The sequence below is a fragment of the Apodemus sylvaticus genome, chromosome 1 (assembly GCF_947179515.1).
Source record: "Apodemus sylvaticus chromosome 1, mApoSyl1.1, whole genome shotgun sequence".
NCBI lineage: Eukaryota > Metazoa > Chordata > Mammalia > Rodentia > Muridae > Apodemus > Apodemus sylvaticus.
Window position 1 is genome coordinate 191,959,722 of NC_067472.1, and position 6,044 is coordinate 191,965,765.

The 6,044-nt window shown below is 47.6% G+C and overlaps 1 pseudogene; it reads right to left on the reverse strand.

The window, feature by feature from the left end:
- Positions 1-1,453: 1,453 nt before the first annotated feature.
- Positions 1,454-2,561, reverse strand: LOC127683311 (vasodilator-stimulated phosphoprotein-like; annotated as a pseudogene).
- Positions 2,562-6,044: the final 3,483 nt, after the last annotated feature.

Below are 6,044 nucleotides of genomic sequence, written 5' to 3' on the forward strand. Positions count from 1 at the left end.
AGCAAGCTAGGCTGTGTGGTTTAGGACAGTTAGGGACAAACCACAGAACTGATTATCAGCAACTTTGTCCTAGACACAGGAGGAAGTAGTTGGGATCCAAAAGAATCAGTGTCATAATGGTATACGAAACTGAAACCGGAAGGTCATCTATTTGAAGCCAACTTGAACTGCATTGCAAAATCCTTTCTCAAACACCCCCCTCCCAGAAAATGGAGTGTCAGGGCTAGGGATGTAGTTCAGTTAGAAGAGAGCTTACACTTAGCCTGTATGAAGCGAACCTTTGGTTGTAGCTCTACTCTGGCCTGAAGTGCAAGTGGTGGTGGACTCCTACAAAAACTCAGACAGGGAGGATCAGAAGTTTCTTGGGTTCATAGAGAGTTCTAGGCCAGCCTGAGCTACACAGGCTTTAAGAAACCAGTCCAACTCCATTTTGTACTCAGGAACCACTTGGAACTTTGATACTGTGGCTCAGTGAGGTTTCTGTTTACTGTCAAACGTATGTTTCTTGGGGTCGGGCTTTATCCACCCCTGTAATCATAAAATATCCTGTAACAAATGTTCTGGGAAATTGTTCTTAAAAGCATGGTCTTTGCTGAGAGAATAAAAATATGAGCCGCTCTTCATTACAGAAAGAAAACCATTTGAAGAGCATTTTCTGTATAATCACTTCAAAAAGATGAATGTAATTTTGGAGGTAAGAGACATGTGGCATTTCTTAAATTAGTATCGCAGAGAACGCCTTTTTTTTAAAAAAAAAAAAAATGAAAACTGCAGTGAGGGCCGTGTCCGAGAAGCCATGGTGTAGAAATCTGAGGACCCATTTTCCTCTTCTCCCCACTTCATCTTCCTGGAGGGCAAAAATGGTCTGGACCCTGAAATCCTAACCCAAATAAAAAAACCTCAGAAAGAGGGAGGAGCCAAGGCGAAGGGGGCGGTGTCCCGGGGGAGGGGAAGTACCTCCCACCTGGCGGATACCTCCCCTTTTACAAAGCTGCCTCCGATGGGAGGAGCCTGGGATATTGAAAACATTCAAAAATCCTCACACCCCATTTTATCAAATCCAAAGAGGAAAAAAATTTCCCTTCTCCCCCAAAACCCAAATATTTATACTTTTTCTTAAAAAAAATTCCAAGGCATTAAAGCATTAAAGTGAATGCAGAACAAGAGAAGGTGAGATTCCCTTACTGTGGGGTTACTACTGGGTACATCCCCAGCAGAGGAACCAGCCCCAAGGGGAAGGACCAAAGGGAGCAAAGGGGTTGGGACCTCCTTATCCAATCAGCAGCGAGCGTGGCCATGGCAACAGGAAGCCACACCCCCTATGGAATCTTCCAAGTGGGAGCTGGTGGGGGACAACACATTCTCGTGTAACTCTTGGTCAAGTCGAGGCAGGGAAAGCAGGTGCCAGGCAGGAAGTACAGAAAGGCGAAACAGGACTTCTGGGTTCCTGTAGTCAAGGAGAAGCCCGCTTCCTCAGCTTCTGGACAAAGACTTTGATTATTTCCCCTTTCATTTTCTCCAGCTCCTTCTGCACCTCTTCCAGACGCTCCTGCTTCGCCCTGTCCAAGTTGGAGTCATCACTGGAGCTGCACATAGAGGGTGTGGCTCGGAGGTAGTCACAGAGGAGGATGACTTCATCCGGGGCAAGGCTGTGCTGGTCTCCCTTCTACAGGTTCACTTTGGGCGTGGAGTCGGGCCTCCTGCTCCTCACTGGCTGACTGGTCTTTGGGGGGCTTCTCCCCAACCTGTGTGACTTTCCTTCTCCAGGCCAGCATGGCGTTCATCTCTTCCATAAGCCCCCCACCAGTGCTTCGACTGTTTTCAGCTTTGGGGGCCAGGGGTCCCCCAGAGGCCTCCTCCTGCTTGCTTACTTTCCTGAGTTTGGTTCCAGCGATGGCAGCAGCCAGGCCTGGGGTCCCGGAACCCCCACTACTGGGGCCCTGTGCTGAAGGGAGTGGGGGTGCAGGGGGTGGGGCTGCCCCTGCTCTGTGACCTGCTCCATTACCCCTGATGAGGGCAGACCTGGGGGTGGAGGGGAACCCGGAGGAGGGGGAAGTCCTGGAGGGGGAGGAGGGCCCCCAGCTGGGGGAGCAGGTGGGCCTCCTTGGAGACCCAGCGGTCCATCTGCTCAGGCTGCCTTTTCTGTTGTTCCAGCTCCTCTGGGGAGGGGACATTCTGGGCATAGCAGGCAGGGAGTGCTGGGGCCAGGGGTGGGGGTGGGGGTGGGGGAGGCCCACATCCTTCCAAGGCCTGTAGGGCGCTGGTCATGCTGACTGCAAACTGTGCTGCAGAAGTTGAGGCTCCAGACCTGGTGGGCATCTCACCACTGATGGAAGATGGGAGTGGCCAGATTGTACTTGACACCCCAATGGTGGCACAGTTGATAACCACCTGCTGGTCAGGCTACATCTTGCTGCCAACAACTCGGAAGCAGTGGGGTTGTGGTAGATCTGGACACAGCGGAAGGCCTGGGGGCCGGTGTCAGCAGGGAGCCATCGCTTGTTGCTGTCATCATAAAGCATCACAGTAGCCTGGCTGGAACAGATGACTGTCTTGCTCATGGCTGCATGGAGGGCGGGCAGCATGCCCACGGGGAATGCTCCCAGGGTGCCCCTGATTGGAAGTGCAGGGGTGCGTGGCTGGCTCCAGGTTCTGCTCAGGCTCTAGGAGTCTCCCCCCTCCCCCCAGAGTCCAGCTTCCTGGGGAGACCGTGGACCTGGCCAGGGTGGGTCCTCAGGGCCCTCCTCCCTCTGGTGCTCTGATGTGCTAGGGTCTCCTGAGATGGAAAACAGGGTGCAGCTTCCTGACCCTCGCCAGCGCACCCCCTGGGCCAGCAGCACCTACGAGGTTACTCTTATTACTGTCGAAAGCCATCATTTTTTTTCTTTTAATATTTTTATTTTTTATATTCTTTGTTTACATTCCAAATGATTTCCCCTTTCCCGGATCCCCCCTCCTCATATGTCCCATAAACCTTCTTCTCTCCATCCATTCTCCAATCACCTCCCTCCTTTTTTTCTCTGTCTTTATATTCCCCTCCAATGCTAGATCAATCCTTTCCAGGATCAGGACCTTCTCCATACTTCTTCATGGGAGTCATTTGTTATGCGATTTGTGCCTTGGGTATTCAGGGATTCTGGGCTACTTAATATCCACTTATCAGAGATTGCATTCCATGGGTATTCTTTTGTGACTGGGTTACCTCACTTAGGATGATATTTTCCAGATCAAACCATTTGCCTAAAAATTTTGTGAATTCATTGTTTCTAATTGCTGAGGAAAGCCATCATTTTTAATATCAGCCAAGATGTCCATTTTTGTTTTTATTAGTGACATGACTACATATTTATTGAGATATGTGATGTGTGCTATTTTTATACAAGAATACCTGTGTAATAATAAAATCAAGGTGTATACTGCCAGTAAAATTTTGCATAAATCAAAAGTTAACCTTTCACAGCTCTGAAGACAGCAGTGGAGCTCCAACCCTCAGAGATCAGTGGGACATAAAGATGGGAAGGGTGGGCTTGGTGACAGTGATGGTGGTGGTTTGCACATAGAGCTGCAGGGGGGGTGGTACCCAGGGCCCACAAGTAAGGAAGGTGAGAACTTGCAATGATGAAAATACTAAAGGAAATAAAAACTGGATATCCAAAGTAAGACTGGAAATGGGGCTTCTAATGTGGCTATTGATGTAGAAATGATTGAGTGCCGTTTCCTAAAGACTCTTGACTTGGGGCATTCTGTGACTGCACCTTCAGGAACCTCAAAGAGTGACACTGATGACGTGAATTCAGCTTGGCAAAGCAGCTTACTCCTGTATGGACGAACAGGACCCTGGGGTTTCTGGTTACAAACATCCCAGGGAACATGACCAAAGAGAACAGTCCTCCTAGTGCAGTCCACACTGAGAGTCTGGTCAAGGGACCATAGTCATTACTGTAGTCAGCTCTTCCTGCTAACATAAATCCAAGTGAAAATAACTGATCTGTAGGATTCATATCAGAGAAAACAAGACATTGTGGAGAAAGGAAGGAGGAACTTCAACCCAAAGGACTCACACATTCCAACAGGTGCAAAAAGATACAGCACAGGAGTAAAATCTCCACTCGGACATCTACACATCATAAGACAGAGGATGATGTAACTAGATTCCTGGATCGAGATTTTGCTGTATTACTATTAGGAAGATTTAAACACCAATGGTTAAAAGACCCCATTTCCAGTCTACGCTTTGGATCTCCATTTTTGATTTCCTTCAGTACTCTCATCATTGCAAGTGATGATTGGCCCAGGAAGTGGCACTATTAGGGGGTGTGGTCTTGTTGGAGTAGGTGTGTCCTTGTTGTAGGAAGTGTATCACTGTGGGCATGAGCTTTAAGGCCCTCATCCTAGCTCCCTGGGAGCCAGTCTTCTCCTGTTTGCCTTCAGAAGATGTAGAACCCTCAGCTCCTCCTGCACCATGCCTGCCTGGACGCTTCCATGCTCCTGCCTTGATGATAATGGACCGAACCTCCAAACCTGTAAGCCAGCTCCAATTAAATGTTGTCCTTATAAGACTTTCCTTGGTCATGGTGTCTGCTCACAGCAGTAGAGCCCTAAGAAACACCAAGTAAAGGAGTCAAATAGAAATTAGTTCAAAGAATGAAGAGGAGAGTTCTGAAACCATTTACACAGAGAGAAGAAAGTTTCTAGAGGGTACAAATGAAATAGTATCTTGGTATAAAACTTAAAAATGTGAGTGCTTGCTGACAGGATCTTGATATAGCTGTTCTCCTGAGAGGCTCTGCCAGAGCCTTATTGATACAGATGAGAATGCTTGCAGCCAACCATAGCCAGCATAGGCTTATAATCCGTCTTACAGTAAGGACAAACTAGGTTCATTCCTGTTTATGATTTAAGCTCTATTTCTGCGGGACTGGGCTCTGCCCGACCTGTAACTTCAAGTACAAACGGTCTACATTGTGTGCTCCAGGAATCGTGTCTTTGTTTCACAAAGCTGTTTATAACCATCTTTCAAGCCTACCTCTGTTTCAATAAGGTTGTTAAAGCTATCTTGTTATGACTACCTGTTGTTACGCCTACCTTGTAACCATGTCTGTGTTTCAGGAGGTTGTTAGGACTAGCTTATTATGATGTTTTGGTCTGATAACTGTACCTATTCGACCCACCAAATCTCATATCTGGAAATCCCTTACCTCTGAGTTAAAAAGCCTTGTGTTCTTCACATCCAAAGCTGACCTCTCAAACCCCACCATAGGGGGTGGCAGGCTATGTACATGAATAAGACGGGCTGCCTTAATTAATTGCTTGCTTTAATTAATTTGGCTATGATGATTTGGGTAGGTGGTATTTCTTCTCCACCTGGTATTAACACCAACACTGTGAGATCAGAAGATGCAACTCAGTTTACAGAGCTACCCTGGGGCCAGGGGGCCCTCACCCAGTAGCTTTTTGTTTTATCTTCTCTATAAACTGAAACACTGTTGGGGGTAAGGTAAGGAGAAACAGGTGCTTTTTTCTCCTCCCAGTTTTGACCCAAACTGCAAATACTCCATTTCATTTTATCCACTAAAATTAAAGAGAAAAAAAACCCCACCTAGTCAGATAGTTCTGAGAGCCCAACTCCGACCAGCCTGCTTCCCCGGGTATAGCCGTATGTGTGTTGAAATATCCACAGTGGCCATCTTGATTTGGGTACCTGGATTTGGTCCTGGAAGGCAAGATTGAGTTCTAGAAGGCAAGGACCTCCCCCCTGGTTAAACTACTATTTTTCTTGCAGAACAGCAAAAAGTAAGGATAGGATGCCTGCCCAGGTTGCAATCTAGCTCCGTGTCTTCACACAAAACATTTTTCAAATGAATGAGACCCTGAACCTCAGTATGCTCATCTAGAAAAGGGTCTCAGAGACAATGGAAACAGCTCTATCACAGTAGAACAAAAATTGAAATTGGGCACTGCGGCACGTGCCTGTTATTGCAGTGTGCTGGGAGCAGAGGCAAAACTACAGTAAGCTTGAGGCAAACCTGGGTGGCAGGGTGTTC